The following is a 16856-nucleotide window of genomic DNA, read 5'->3' as shown; positions in this document are numbered from 1 at the left end:
AGTCACGAAACTTTTCTGTTGGTGCCGAGGACCAGTGTCGACCTTGCTACTGGTGTTAATCCGCATTACAAACGTAGGCTATTTAACTTAAATTATTTTAAGCATGTTACAATCAAAAATTTTGTGAAATTTTGCACGGTTTGCCACATGAGTCCTGACCATTAGGTTGTTATACCCTCCGCCCTAACTCGGGGGTTTGGTTTTGGATTTACTATTTCTTTATTAATCTGATCTTATTTTAAAATACAATAAAATAATCCTAAAGTCGAATTAATTAAAAAGCAGTTGATTACATTTGTCCTCAAAATGAATCTGGACCTAACTTTATTTTCCTTGTACTTAGTTATTCTGTAATTAGACCTACGCTCTGTTTCGAAATTGCGTTGTGTACTATTTATCAATCAGTGCGTTCCATAAACGTTTTGTTACCCTGGCCATATGGTAAGGCAAATGTTCAGTAATACCTTAGGCAAAAGCCACGTCAGAGTCTTAGAAATTTCCTAATATGAAATTTGAAGTCACGTTCGACAGGCTAATAGGATATAAATTAGCATTAAATCGTGTGATCTTTCAAAAAGATAATTCTGGCTATTAGTGGGCTTTTGTGACTACGGTAATGAGCTCTCAGTCTCCATAAAAGTCGCCTTACATTTTGAAGCACTTCGATAAAATAAAATAAAAATATGTTAGTCACATATTTATAATTATTATTATAATTCTATTACACTTAGTCCACTAGTTTTTTGTTGATCTTACGAGTTTTAAAACTTTAATATGGCAGGCACACACGTGTTGTCATTGTCCTCCGTCTTTTAAGGGCTTCTGAAGCTTGGCATAGCTCAAGGCCCCAGCACGGCTAAATCTCGCCCTCTTTTCAGCAAATGGCTGCCTCTGGGATTGCAAGAAAAGAGGGTGGAGGTTCTCTTATAATCCGGGGAAAGAAAGGGAAGGTCTAGCAAAAGGGAATCATTTCTATCCACTGGACCTGAAAGATGTATCGAACCAAAGCTCATTTCTAAGCATCAAAGTAGACAACTGACAATGACCAACATTCAACACTGAAGTTTCTTGTTTTCTGTTCTGAAAGTGTCTTCTGTGGACTTGGTGAGCCTTTTCAGGGGTTATCTGCCCTCTGTCATATGTGAAGAACACCGTATGGGTTTCTCATGTCTGTCTGTCTGTCTGTCTGTGGCATCTTTCATTCAAGATTGCTCTGCCGTCTATCGGTAGTCCTATAAACTACATATTCTGCCATAGAGACCTTATAATTCAAAACGGCTGATGTGGTGAATATAGTTACCACTCAGCTTTAAAGGGTCTAGGCTTACTTGCACTCAACTGGTAAGGTTATTTTAATTTTGTGGAGGAAATTATTCTGACGGAAGTTTACCTTAAAATTTCCAGTTTGCTAAATTTATAACTTGTGTTGGGCAAGGCCGTGGTCTAGGCAACACGGAGTTTTCCTCCGTGGCATCCCAACAATTACTCCATTCACACACAGAAGAAGGCAATGGCAAACCACTTCTGGATCATCTGCCAAGAACGTATATGAACAGGTCCCAGTCCGAGAAAAGGATGGAAGGATCCTGTTCATATGGACCTGTCCTCAGACAGAACACAAAATAATAATAAGATGAGGTGGTCTAGCGGTTAGAACGCTGGCCTTGTAATCCTGGGGTCTCGGGTTCGATTCCCGGCGGTGCCCGAATTTATAACTTGTGTTGGACAAGGCCGTGGTCTAGGCAACACGGAGTTTTCCTCCGGGGGCTTCCCCGGTTTCTCCGTGGCATCCCATTCACACACAGAAGAAGGCAATGGCAAACCACTTCTGGATCATCTGCCAAGAACGTATATGAACAGGTCCCAGTCCGAGAAAAGGATGGAAGGATCCTGTTCATATGGACCTGTCGTCAGACAGAACACTAAATAAATAAATGTTCTCAGGGCCGTGAAGATATTCTGGGTTATGACGTTGAGTAAACGAAGTTCCCCTGTGATAATTCTGAAGAAAACATCGTAAGATAGTCTCCTGTTTTGGCACTCAATAATAAACAGAAGGTGATAATATAGCACAATTTCAGCCTCGTCATGAATTGAAGGAAACAAAATAAATTTGCTTCCTAACATAAAGCCAGGTCAGCAGTTGACTTTAATTTCAAAATTGGCTGGAGCAGAATTAACTTTAAAAAAATATATATTATATATTGAGGCAAGGATAGAATCTAAATTTAAAAAAGTGTTCAGTAATCTCAAAAATAATCATAACCACAGATCGAGAAGGCCAGTCATTTTTGAGTTGTATTCCAAAATGTGGCCGACATACGCGAGTTTATTCACGGGGGCCCCAGTTGAGTGCATCGAGGCTACAAAGAGGCAGCAGATAGCAGTGGGCGGGCATCCACGGGAAGCGGTATTAATAGAGCCGTCAAGGAGCCCTAACAAGGGCCGGGAACGCGTGTGTTATCGCGCGGGAGGTTGGGGGGGGGGGGGGGACAGTGTCGTACTAGCGGTCCCGTCCGGCAGCTCAACGCAGCTAATTGATTACTGGAAACGAGACTTGACTATTGATTCCTATGTTAAAAGTGGACCCTGTGTTGCGCTGTACAGCCACTTTGCATCCACGTACGTACGTAGGATATTTACTTATCGTCATGTTGTACGTGTAGGGTAATTGTTACAATGCTTTGGTATGCTGTGTAAGGAATTGTCGTGTTAAAGAAATACTTATTTTTATTTATTTAGTGTTCTGTCTGACGACAGGTCCATATGAACAGGATCCTTCCATCCTTTTCTCGGACTGGGACCTGTTCATATACGTTCTTGGCAGATGATCCAGAAGTGGTTTGCCATTGCCTTCTTCTGTGTGTGAATGGAGTAATTGTTGGGTTGCCACGGAGGAAAACTCCGTGTTGCCTAGACCACGGCCTTGCCAAACACAAGTTATAAATTCGGGCACCGCCGGGAATCGAACCCGAGACCCCCAGGATTACAAGGCCAGCGTTCTAACCGCTAGACCACCGGCGGTAAAGAAATACAGAAAAACTTAAATGACTGAATAAATTTATTGAAAAGAAATACAACATTTTGGATAAACGTACAGAGTTCTGTTGAAGATATGAAGTCTACGCAACCCAGCAGATCAACGTCGACATCTTCGCTGCCGTTAGAAATTCAAATCTCCCAAAGTTCACCGTTTGCTTTCAGTTACATATTAAGACGCTCAGAACGTCTTTATGGGGTATCGATACTTACCACTATGCCTGCGCAATAGCGAAATGCTTCTTCAAAAGACACTTAAATCCTCCCCCCCCCCTCAAGGAAAATTAATATAAAAATAAGTAAAGTAGAATTTAACTTTTAAGAGACTAGGCAACTCGTGTGACCCGGGATCATTGTTGGAAACAGAGGACGTTGCTTCCTTTCAAGTAAGAGTGATATAAGCCCACATTTCCTTTGAGCTCTGATGCTGACGTCAAGGACCGTGTTGTGGCTTGAATAATATTATTGGAACGTCGTCGTACTCTTAAGAGTACACATTTCCAATCTTGTTATATTGTTGTTGTTTTTGTTGTCTGTAAGAATACAGTGTCTGTGCATTTTATTTTCTAAAAATATCATCGCGTACAAGAGTCTTAAAATGTGGCATTTTACAAAAGGTTAGGAAGCCTTGTGCAGCTACGGAACAAAGGCTCAAAGAGAGCTTGGCTATAAAACGGGCGTGGTATCTGTGGGGCCGTTAAGCGAGGCAGAGACCCAGCTGGGACATCGGAAGCACGTTTTGAGGTCTTTAACGCCGCGGCAGACAGAAGAGAGGCTGGCAGCTGCTGTGGTCCGCTGTAGCTCAGCGGAAGCCGGATCTCGTACGCCTTCCTTACCCCCGAATGCTGAGACGAAGTCAGAAATCCAGAGGCCACTTGGAAGACCCATCGATAATGGTTATTAATACTGGCTTCGGAAAATAGGTTACATTTAACCGGTTCAAGATAAAATCAAACGAAAAATTGTTTTCACGTGTTCCAACTGAAGAACTGAAACTTTAAAATTTCGTATCGACATCGAAACGAATTCACATGCGGTGGAAAACTGAATTCAGCGAATAAAGAACCTTCAGGTTGTATTTTAAATCAGGACTTACTTGAATAAAAATTTACTTGGATATTATCCATCGTCTAGTACTAAAACGTAAAAAACGTAAAACGACGTTTCGGAGATGGGACTCTATCTCCGTCTTCAGGTTCCTAGACGATGGATAATATCCAAGTAAATTTTTATTCAATTGACTCTTCACCATCGTCAGGAAGTTTTAGATTTGATATACAGGACTTACTTCCATAGAAATGGAAATACTGCAGTTTTGTACTTATTTAAAAGACGAAGTCAAAACTGCCTTAATTTTAAAGAGATCTAACTGTCTTACCTATCTTTATTGCACTTTGAAGAAACGCGAATCTATCCAACGTCATCAATACGTGAGGAAATCTTCAAAGATAAAATGTGGGATGAGAACTCCAAGCGAAACAGATTTTAACGATAATAAATTAATAATTTATTATTAACTGGAATACGGGCTCAATGCTGACTCCTGGGTGCGCTATTCTGTTTTTTAACTGCAGTAGGCAAGTCTAGGGGCTGGTGACAGATACTGATCGCCTCTCCTGAGGATGTGAACAGAATATTTCCATACGTGGTATCAAGATGCATTGAACTGATTGATCAGTGGTAACAGAATCCAGCCCACGTGATGAGAAGCCAACGACTAGTCGCCTCAGCTGTGACACCTCCAAAATCATAACTAACCAAACCAAGTAACTGCTTTGTGAGAATCCATCATTTTCATTACCGTGGTCATAAGGGCCCGCCACCAGTCCCTGCCCTGAGCCGGATGAATCCAATCCTGCTTCTTAAAGGATGAGCCGGGATAGCTCAGTCAGTATAGTGACTAGCTACGGGCTGGACGACCGGGGTTCGATCCCCGACGGGGGCAGAGGATTTTTTTTCCTCTAGCCTCTGCGTCCAGACCGGCTCTGGGGCCCACCCAGCCTCCTCTACAATGGGTACCGGGGTCCTTTCCCGGGGGTAAAGCCGGCCGGGGCGTGATGCTGACCACTCACCCCCATCTAGTGCCGAGGTCAAGGATGAGTAGGAGCTATACCGCCTCTCCCCCCAAGCGCCTACATGGCGTACAGTGGGACAAACTTTACTTTACTTTACTTCTTAAAGGTCTATTTTAATATTATCCTCCCATCTACACCTAGGTCTTAGGCGTGGTCTCTTCTCCTTGAAGCATTCCAACGAAAGCACTGCACACGTCTGTGACCTCCGGCATGCGCGCTGCAGACCCAGCCCATCGAATCATCCTCCATGTGATCGTCCCGACAAGGTCTGGTGGACTGGGCCGGTCCGACGCTGCGGTAGGAAGTGCAGTGATTTAGACGCCCGAACGCTGTTCTTCGTTCGCATGTCACGCCGCTCTAACTCAGGCGTGAGCGCGCCCACTGACTTCCAATTGTTCTTTCTCACCTACCGTCTTCCTATTTGTGCCCGGAGCCAACCCCTGCCTTCCACCAGCCCTGACAACAGACCTCTCTCTCTCTCTCTCCCGCTGCACCACTGCGATAATCAATAGAGATAGTAGTGTACCCCCGAATGGATTTAATTACAGAAAGGGATGGACGCTGTACTGGCTGGCACGAAAACAAAGCACGGTTTTGCAAGAATGCATTAATTCTTTAACTAGAAGATTTAAGAGCTCGTTCGACCTGAAAGATAATTGCGGTTCTGTTGCCTTTTGTGGTCTAGACGGTGTCCCGATATCATTCGTTTTTTTTATTATTATTTAGTGTTCTGTCTGACGACAGGTCCATATGAACAGGATCCTTCCATCCTTTTCTCGGACTGGGACCTGTTCATATACGTTCTTGGCAGATGATCCAGAAGTGGTTTGCCATTGCCTTCTTCTGTGTGTGAATGGGATGCCACGGAGAAACCGGGGAAGCCCCCGGAGGAAAACTCCATGTTGCCTAGACCACGGCCTTGCCCAACACAAGTTATAAATCTGAGCACCACCGGGAATTGAACCCGGGACCCCAGGATTACAAGGCCAGCGTTCTAACCGCTAGACCACCTCATCTTATTATTATTTAGTGTTCTGTCTGACGACAGGTCCATATGAACAGGATCCTTCCATCCTTTTCTCGGACTGGGACCTGTTCATATACGTTCTTGGCAGATGATCCAGAAGTGGTTTGCCATTGCCTTCTTCTGTGTGTGAATGGAGTAATTGTTGGGATGCCACGGAGAAACCGGGGAAGCCCCCGGAGGAAAACTCCGTGTTGCCTAGACCACGGCCTTGCCCAACACAAGTTATAAATTCGGGCACCGCCGTGAATCGAACCCGAGACCCCAGGATTACAAGGCCAGCGTTCTGACCGCTAGACCATATTTTTTTTTTAAATCCGTGGTCTCGGATAAGAGAAAACGAATATACATTTAGAACCACTCCAAGTCTGAGCCTCAATATTTCACTTGTGGAGGCGAAACTTCCGTTGAATCTCGGTGATCAGATCACCATCCAAGCAGACTCACATTTCAGCAAACATTCCTACTCTACTTGCAACACTTATGCACGATACTGTCAACATACAATCGGAATAACACACGAACAGCTGAAGAGGGCGTGAATGTTGTTCTTAACTTCAACCCTGAAGATAGAAACAGGATGCTTCTCCAGAACTCTGCTACCTGCCTACCTACAAGTCTACACGGCGTCACAACTCAGAACACCTTCGTCGTAGGAGTCCCGAAAAGACGTCTAGCAGACTACACGGTGCAACAGCCATCTTCATTTGAATAAAAATTTTCTTGGATATTATCCATCGTCCCATCTCCGAAACGTCGTTTTACGTTTTATATTTACTAGACGATGGATAATATCCAAGAAAATTTTTATTCAATTGACTCTTCACCATCGGCAAGAAGTTTTAGATCTGATAGCCATCTTCATAACTTAAAATATCGCTCATTGAAATTGTTCCGTCCTTCTGAAACAACTTGAAAGCAGATGAACGGATTTTCAAGAAATTTGCTACTTTGAAGTTAATCGACACGTTCTGATTTAGGTTACAATCGGACGGCCGCTTGGCAGGAAGGTGTGCGTGCTATCATGAACGCCGAAATGGCTGGAGGGGGGGGGGGCAAACCCAAGCTACCCGGACGCAGAACATGCAGGGAACATCCCGAGAGACTGCGCGCCACTCACTGGCTTCATGAGCCAATTTATGCTGTGGAAGCGGACCATTGAGTTTACAAATGCGATGATCATGAGGGCTCCAATGGACAGGATACAGACAATCTGAGCTGCTCTCAAGAGCGCCGCTGCTTCAGATGTCGGCTTCTCAGTTGTTTTGCGCAGTCCAGCCGCACGCATCACCAGGGTTATCCAACTCAGCGACAAATCTACGCCAATCGAATTTGTTTCATTGGCGATCGCCGAAGTTAAACGCCCTGGAAGCTACTGATCTGATTTTTAACCCTTTAAAAGACAGCGTTACCCGCCGGCTTTAACTCCGAAATTTTCTCACAGAATGTACTTGTGTATTGATTTCGTATGATTCTCAGAATAAAAAGACGATTACTTCATAAAAGATTATACCTACATAAATTGATCTTTCTAATGGTGAGGCGTTGTGTTTTCTATGCGGTACAGACTGAATCCTTTAAATGTTCTTTAGACGAGGTTCCTTTTCAAAGTGTTCATTTCCGAAGCGCTGGCCTTCCAATCTTGCTTAATCCTTCGGTACTTCAAGAAGTCGACGAATTCGCGAACACTGCGTAGAATTGAAATAATTGTGATCCATTTATATGGATTCAAATGGAATCAGAATGAACCCAGCTTACATTGTGAAGTATTCTCGTATGGTTCGCCCCAGTTTTGATATTTCGACGTTTTGAATTTTTTTAATTTTAAACTCCCCTGTCCCCTTGTTTTTCACGCCTTGGTATGTTTTTGCGTTCTCACTGCGTTGCAGTTCGAGCTCGTGACGAGGGAGGATCTGTCTGCTGGCTAATGGCTGCCGCGATAAGCTAAGTGGCTTTACACCGCGGTGCTGCTGTCGTTGTTCTGCCAGATTTTCCTTTGTTTAGACGCCATTTATGAAGTGAGCTGGGGTTGGGGTGATGTGCGATTGGAGCAGGATAATGCCGTGTGATTGGATCGAGAGCTGAAAATTAGCTGATGTCCTCGTTTTTCTCCTGCGATCCTTACTTTTGTTATCACCTCCCTCTACAGAGTCCTCTTCATCAATTTAAGCCTATTTGTGGAAAAAGGATGTGCTGAACAGGGTAATACAGAGAGACGCGTCTGTTATCAAGAACACGGCGTGGGCGTAGTACAAAGGAATGAATAGTTCGAGTCGTGTTTGGTTTATAGCCAGCAAATCTGAACCGCGGGTTCATTTAATGTTGCACATACTTTGTTTTCAGTTAGTCTCTTATCTGTCGGCATCGTCCCGAACTAATGTTAGGAGTAGGTAATCAATGTAGAGCGAAATTATTGTCGTGCTGAATGCACACATTCGAGATTCGCGTGTGTAAACAAAGGTCCGCGGGTTCAGTGTATATTTTACTTCGTTACTTCTAAATCCGCACAGAAGTTTCTTCCGACAGCTTGCTAATCCATATCAAATACTTCACTATATTTAGTGAACGTGAAATATTGCACAACTGAAGATCCATTCTTTGCTATTGATTTCAGTTTGTCTTTTAAAGTTGTGTAGGATCGATTGTAATCATCTGAAACCCGAGGTGTGTGCAAATTTGTTAATATTGGAGATTTCCGTCTTCTGGGTTGTTGCGCTGTGTAGTCTGGTCGATGTTAACCAACGTTTCAGAGGTCATACTGCCTCCGTCATCAGAGTATGAAGATTTCTGTCTTCCTGGTTGTTGCGCTGTGTAGTCTGGTCAATGTTAACCAACGTTTCAGTGGTCATACTGCCTCCGTCATCAGGGCGATGAATATGCCAATAGGGTGTGAGGTGCTAGGTTTATAGGCCGGAAAGTGAAAGGTGTACGCTGTTTGCTTTAGCGTGCTCCCAACTATAAAGCCCCCGAAAGGACAGCAACTCCTCTAACGTATCGGTGTTGCGGGACTACATATGTTTGTGGCGTGCGCTTAGACCTGAGACTTTTAGAAATACTGGACGTTTGTTTAACTATTGCCATTCTGATCAGGCAGAAAGGAAATTTAGAAAAGTTCTGTTGCAACAGATATCTCGGATTGCAAGAATTCACATAACTTAACACATTCAAGTTACACACGTAAAGATATTGTACGTGGTAGATCCGTTATTTCAAGATACGCGAATGTCATTCACTGTATTGAATGTCGCTGCCGAGTGGTTAGCACCACGGCTTTGTATTCGGAAGGTCCTGGGTTCGAATTCCGGCTATACTAAATGAGATTTCGTGTTTTATATGTCATAAGGGAAACATTGTTTTAGGTTCACAGAATTGTAAATACGTTCAAGGATTGCTTTTTATCAAAATAATTGTACTCGTAATTAATTGTAACGGTTTTGATATCCTTTATGCAGGATTTCCAGTTGTAAAGCAAAAAAAAAAAATTTTAAAAAATGACTGCAATGGAATTTGAATGCAGGGCTCTCAAAATCCATATTTCCTCGTCCGAATTCAATGGGTTTTGCAGTCTGTATGGCCAACGGGGAGAAGCGAGGAGACGCGCTATTCCGAGCAGCTCAAACAGCGAAGCCTGGCAACAGTTTAATTGAGTCGTGGCCCGCGTTTGTTGACTCGCCCGTCCGCTGGGGCCGCCATCTGGCCTCTAGCAAAGCGCGGATCCCTCAACCCCTTCAAGTTCTGCAGAAAAACTTGTGCGGCAGTGCTCTGTTCAGCCTAGTTCCTGTTCCTGCTGCACTCAGAGCCACAGCAGAACTGCTCTCCTCTTCGAATTCTGTCACAAATTCCGTAATCCTGCCACTTTCACCGCGGCGTCGACCGTGAAACAATGACCGATTGCCAGACAGGATTTTTTTATTGATTATTTTGCCAGGTGGGATAATAATAAAAATGTACTGGCTAAAATGTCACCCTTTAATTCCCAGTGGTAACTATGCGTACCACCTGCTTTAACATTCAATGATTGTATTTTTACGGAGAGAATATTTATGGGTTTAATATTATTTTGCGAATAAACAGCTGTTATCTCCCTGAACAGCGTTGACCAAGTGGCCTTCGTAATGGCGAAGTGGTGTGTTTTCTTTAAGGTACGAACTGAATTCTTAAACATTTGTATGGTCTCGGCTTCAGTGGGTTAATTTACATTTTCTTTGATATGTTTTAATAGGATTTGAGGTTCTTGTGACGGTGAGTCCCGAAGATGGCAGTCTTCTTGGTGTAGTCTTCTGGAAGACAGAAAGGAGGTTTCCGGTAAGTTCCCACAGAGGCAAAGAACACGTCTGTCTATTTTATGAGCATCTCCACAGCAGAATATTATCAGGAAGCCCGTGTTTATTCCCCGAGAAACAAGTCGTTTCGTCCGTTGCGATGTAGCTCCGGGCAATGAGGTGCAGATTTCGAAGAGCGTGTCACTTGAAGCCCCAGAGAGCAGCTCAGCGCGATGAACGTACATCAGCACGTGCCATTGCCGCTGGGTAACTTGCCCGGTCTTTATCCATTCCGAACTACTCAGCATGTGTAAGACTTGATGGCTGTATAGTTTACGGACGTTTCAGAGTTCCTTGCTGCCTCCGTCATCAGGACGATGATTGTAGATAGACTTCATGATTGTGATGGTCGGAGGTTGGTGGAACTGACTCAGTGTCATGGACCAGTGGCGATGATGAAACTAAAGAGTTCTGTTTCGACGTACATGGTTAATAGTTATAACGTCAGTGTGTCTACGGTGGTGGTGGTCCGAAAATTACGAATTCCTCTTCAGTCTGACGACACGTGTGGCCGCTGCTCCGGAAGTGTTCGTGTGCCCCAGACGGTGTCGTGTTGCTGTGCTCAGTTCCCTGATTTCATCTCGCACATATCCGCTCGAAGCAGCTCAGGGGGTGGGTTCTGTTCAGCGTTTGCATGGCTTTGTGTGCGAGCGGTATCAGTAGCCGTATTCTACGGCAACCACCGCCACCAGACAGCATTGCGATGCTATCGGTCGCTGAAGCTCTCTCGCTGATTAGTCAGGGGCGTGGGCCCCGGCTGCTTCACACTCAGCTCGACCTATTTGACTCCTGCAAACAAAAAAGTTCTTTACAATTCTAACCAGCCGCTGGTTAGTTAAATGGAGCTGGCTGGCTGGTGCACCGGTCAGTGTGATTACAGCATCTTCTCATCCAACGATACTGCCTAAGTACATGTTACACGACGCGTGTGTGCGTTCTTTCAACAAATCGGATACCGAGAGGTTTCGAGTTCAAATCTCGGCCTGGAGACGGGCTAAACTGATTAAAGTTTTTCGTGGTTTTTCTTAGTCTCTCCAGGAAAATACCTTGGGCCACAAACGCTTTCTTATTATTCATGAAACTTTATATCATTCGACGCTATATAATCTGAGCAACTGGCAGCGACTTTGTATGAAAGTAAAATGCACAAAACGGATATATAATGGACGCCGTGTCTTGTCTGTCTGTCTGTCTGCACGTATTGTCTCCTAAACAATCCGAAAATTTAAATTAATTCTTTTATTCACAGTTCCACTTTGAACGTTACTTGGAATATTTGATTTAATTATGAACTGGTCTCTTATAACTCGCGTTTTTTTTTATAAAATCAATATATTAGTCTTAAAAAATTACCAAATTCTGCTCCTCGTACAAAAAAGAAGAGAAAATAACTCTAACTTTACAGTAATTTTGTCATAATGGTGTACAGCTACTAAGTAGTTCTCGATATAGGGAAATTTGTTACAGTGAAAGTATTTTCTGATGCTTTCATTGCGATTAAATCAGGAAGAACGGGTTCGTAGCTGCACTGTAACCAATGAATATAAACGCCGAAGATGAACGCAAGACAGCAAATGGTCCCTGCAGTCCACTTATACTGTCCATTAACAGAAGATATCAACACGTAAGTTCTTCAGATGTGTCGCTGACCTCGAAGTTAATATTCGGTATTATTTTTAAAGACTTTGTTCTGGGTTGTGACGCCGTGTACATGGCGTCATAACCCAGAGGCACATCATTGCCACGAGAATCTCAAATCTCACTCGGTATTTTTTTATGATTCCTGAAATTATTAATCGGTTTCAAAAGTTGTTCCTAATTTGTACGCATTCCTGATCAAATGCCCTTTCAGCCTAATGAAATTAAGTTTTATCTTCTGAAGGTTGTTAGTACAGTTGTTTATAAAGCAGGACAGAGCGTTTCCTGCCATGAAATGCTAATTTTCTGGCACTGAGAATGATTTTGCGAGAATTGCGTAAGTTTATTATGATAAACGATAATCACTTGCATGAATCGTGGCCTCGCTGTCCCGCGCTTCTGTGCTCCGGCACTAACCTCGGTGCCTCGATTGGCTTTCTGAAAGCAAAAGTCGCTGTCAGAATGGACACCGGAGTTTCTTAGAACTCGGCCCGTAGCACTTTCTTCACGCCCTCGAAACTTCTGCTCTCCCTTTGCTCCTGTCAAATCGATACCCGAGGAACTATTAGGCAGTTCAAAGAGAAAGGAATAGACGTGATATATGCATCAGTTCCAGTTTATTTATGAGTCCATCAGGCTGCAATTTCATGTCTTAGTGACAGTGTTACAGACAAAATGCCGAATTCGGTACTTTGTAAAATTCCTAGCAGTTCCATGAAATCGGGGCTGCTATAGTTCAGTCTGTATCGGGGTTCGATTCCTGGAATGGGCAAGAGACTTTTCTCTTGGTCTTCGCGTCGGCTGTAACCCCTACTTAGTGGTCCCAGGGTATTTGAGGACTTTCCCCGATGGCAAAGAGGCCAAGGTCTGAAGCTGACCCTACGACGTATACCTGTATGTACTGCAGAGGTCAACAAAGCGTGGAGCTATACCTCTACTACCCCATGCATGTTCATGACGTAGTGATTAATAAATACTGGTGTAAATGTTTTATACTATTCTATAAAATGCCAAAAACTGTAATTAAAAGTGTGGAATTTTCTTGTTTTAAAGTTTGCATAAGCACAGCTGTTATTAGAATGACGGACTTGTTGCCAGCTTAACCTAAGTATCTTTTGGAATTTCATGGATTTGGTAGGATTTAGACAGAATAACACGGAACATTGAATCTGAAGTAATTGTCTCAGAATCGCAGTTCTGCTACACGAAATGCTCGTTTGGCTGATAAAAATCGGATTCATATATTTTTTTTTTATAACGAATACGAGATTTTAAATTCGAAACTGTAAATTGCAGCTTTGAACTTCCGACAGCCGAAGCTGGAGGACGCGGGTGTCGCTTTGACAATCAAGATCAGGATTTGGTGTGCCTCGTGGTACACTCCAACCAAACCCTTCGCTAATTGCGACACGAAGCACGAGGAGGACTTGAGGGGGCTAGGGGATGGGTCCTTGCACCTCACCTACTGAAAACCTCTTTTGTCTCGCGTTCTGTGACGGCGACTGCTTTAACATTAACACAGGCCGAGGAAGCTGTTATAATTGGACTTGTCTACTACCGACTCAGCCATAACAATGATAATAATTGGGACCCGGAGGTAGCGGTAAGACAGACATTACCATATCGAGTGGGTCCTCGGCTATTCCTTCCATTTGTACCACGTTAACAAGTTGATCTGGGGTTAGATCAAACTCTGCCGAAGCGAACTTGCAGCATCTTTTCCTTTCTTCCAGATTGATCTTGACTTTTGAAGTGAAGGAAAGGTTCAGATCTGCGCCGAGAGACCATGCATGATGGAATTCGCAAGAGCCCACAGACATACTCACTCTTTTTGCTACAAGTGCGGGAGACGTTAGACGCTTTGTTCCCGCAATGAAATTCCGCAACTTTGAAATGGAAAATAAGGATCGGTCCTTGAATGCTGAAGCGTGTATAATGACGTGTCCATTGAAGTTTCCGCTTGCACTCATTTAAAATATTACATTATAATGAAACATCGGGAAGAATTTTTCACAGTTATCTGCACTGGAAAGGAACCGAACATCTGCGTAAAAAGAAACTTTTTGTACTTTGCGTTCGATCGTTATGTCATAGGCCAGAGTCAGTTTCTACATTTCAAGTGTAGACGAACATAAATTATCCTAATTTTTTTTTTGTAACGGGAACCATACAATTTCTAATAGAGTTTACTTAGCGGAAATTCGGACAATTTTGATTTCTGACGTTCTCTCAAAATTCTGGTAACCACTTGCACCATCTACAGTGCCCCACCGCACAAAACGTCTTTATCACCGAGAGATCCTCGGTATTCAAATTGTTTCTAAACTTCAATACTTGATAAATTTATGCGAAATGAAAAAAAAATCTAAGTGCGAAGTTGACGTTTGAAACGTCGGTGAACTTCTACCAGAACACGTAGCGCTATAACCCAGAAGACAGCCATCTTCGAAAAGAAATTTGATACTGGAAGTATTTTGAACCATTAAAGCTGTCAACATTTTTAGACACATCACGGATTTAATATCAACATGAAAAACGTTTGATTAACATAAATAGAAAACAATGTCGCATGCTACACGATAATCATAAGCAAACCATAAACTGAGACTTAACATAAAGATGACGGTGTCTAAAAGGATGTTGCGGCGTGTAATCTGATATAATTTTATCGTTGTTTCGAATGTGCTTACTGCCTCCATCATCAGAACCCTTCCTACCCCTAATTTATAATAACTACGAAAATGACCATTGTAGCTTGCTCAGCTGTGTTCTCGTGACACATATTTCAGATTGAATAACAGCAGATTTTTCCTTCTGTGGGCTGAATTCAATAAAACAATATTTCACAAACGTGGTTACACGATGCAAACATGAACATAAGTGCTAGTTTTTATAAAATTTAGGTAATGCGATATAGATCCTCAAGCAACATACCTCGAGTGTAATGGTTTGTTACAGCGTTGCTAAAATATGGAGGCGCCTCAACATGTAGAAACCACATTGTGCACCCCTGATCTTTTTAGGGCCCCCCTCAGTTAGCCCTGATCGCACCGCCATAACCAAAAAGACAGCCTGAGGTCCACCTATGTCATGTACTTGTCGCCTTTTCGAGAGACTTGTGTGTATTGAATTATTCCACATGCTTTTGTCATTATACCCTGCGAATCCGAGAAGGGTACACTAATATGTGTACAAAAGTTCTGTTGTAGAACTCTGAGTTTCATTACAGGAGTTTGGATAGAACTTTGTCCAGAATTATTTCAGTTTAGTCTGAATTTTCTGTACCTACTCACAGATTCAGTTTAACATTATCGTCCAATCTACGCGTTAGTTTCTTATGAGTTTTTACAACCAAAATCTTACTGCCCATACATTACTGCAGAACGTGGAGCCCATCAAAGAATAGTGGAATATTAACGCTGCGCCATCTCTCCCCTAGGTGTAAACGTGACATCGCTCTCTTCACAATAACAAAGTTAACGAAGTGCCATGATTTGCAGCATGGAATATGAGATCCGTCTCGTGGGTGAAATATAGCTGCCATCTCGTTGGCAAGAATGTTGATTACAACGCGTGACATAAACTGTACAGATTTCTGTACAATCATTGACGCGGAAGTTCGTGTAAGTCGGCGGGAGTAATCGAGTATTGCATCCATTGTCATATGAGGAAATTTTATGGTAAGCTATTATTTATGTAATAACAGACACCATGGATGATGTCGTAGACAGACGGGTTTTGCATAATTAGATTAAGTACCTTAGTTTGTTTCTGATGTTCCTAAGCTGCGCCGTACTGACAGTGAAGATAGTGATTTTCCTGGTCATACCGAAAAAACAATACTGTCGTCTTCGTAATACAGTTCACACTAACCTGTCAGTGGTCAGTGCAGAATTTCTTGTTACAGGGGTGTGCTGTGTTTAGAATTTTCCATATTATTCAGAAGTTGGCTCAGTGAAATTCTGTACTGTCTTCACAGTGAGTATTTATTAACTGCAATAACAGTATATATTGAAAATGTAGAAATGTTTCAGTTGATCTGTGTGATTCATGAAGTCAACACAAGACAATCATAATTTATCACAAAATTACAACAGTCTTCATATTGCTCCTTTAGTATTGGAAATTCTGGTCTCCATGTAAGTAGTCTCGATAAAACCCAAGTACAAAATTGAATCATCCAAAACATGCTGACAGCACAATCTCTTGAAACATTGTGTGGGAACAATATATTGGAGCTCTTTGAAAAATTAACCGAAGAATAAATGATGTTCACATACTTGCAACAGAATCGTACTGACACACTCCTAAAAGTTTCATCATGTTTTCTAGGCATCAGCATTTGATGTGTTTATTTCAGGACTTCTCTGCTTGATAGAGCTGCTGTAATCAAGGCAGATGATATAAATGTGTTTGGGTGATATAACAACCATAACGTAATATTCACAATAATGAAGACCCTTCTGGCATGTTTTTGGACAGCACTCTGCCCCTCAGCTGCAGTAATGTCAAGATAGTGAGAAATCAGGTATGAATGACATATATTGTGTAACAAACAAGTGCATGTTAATGTGCTTAGCAAACAACATAAGCCTACCAGACTACATGGCACACCATCCTAGAAGACTGCCTTATTCAGTAGAAGAAAACAGTATATTAAGATTAGAAAAGGATATAACTACACTGTATGCCATTCCCTAATTTCCTGTTGCTAGATGACATTAATTTAACTGTTGGCACATTTGAAACTTGACTTTT

The 16856-nt window shown here is 42.6% G+C and overlaps 1 protein-coding gene across 8 annotated transcripts in view; it reads left to right on the top strand.

The window, feature by feature from the left end:
* Positions 1–16856, top strand: part of LOC110833211 (dual serine/threonine and tyrosine protein kinase) — a 101027-nt gene that overhangs the window by 65181 nt on the left and 18990 nt on the right. For 5 of the 8 annotated variants that reach the window (XM_087355933.1, XM_087355934.1, XM_087355935.1 and 2 more), the window contains exons 5-8: positions 10361–10443; positions 15538–15778; positions 16006–16076; positions 16459–16626. The gene's annotated coding sequence lies outside the window, so the exon portion shown is untranslated. Of the gene's footprint in view, positions 1–10360; positions 10444–15537; positions 15779–16005; positions 16077–16133; positions 16238–16458; positions 16627–16856 lie in introns of those variants that run through there. The other 3 variants (XM_087355929.1, XM_087355931.1, XM_087355932.1) reach the window with 3 other exon arrangements.

Source organism: Zootermopsis nevadensis, unplaced genomic scaffold (assembly GCF_977971745.1).
Source record: "Zootermopsis nevadensis isolate Lab colony 2312 unplaced genomic scaffold, Znev_1.0 Znev_ptg000025l, whole genome shotgun sequence".
Classification (NCBI taxonomy): domain Eukaryota; kingdom Metazoa; phylum Arthropoda; class Insecta; order Blattodea; family Termopsidae; genus Zootermopsis; species Zootermopsis nevadensis.
This window is presented reverse-complemented; position numbering and strand designations above follow the sequence as displayed.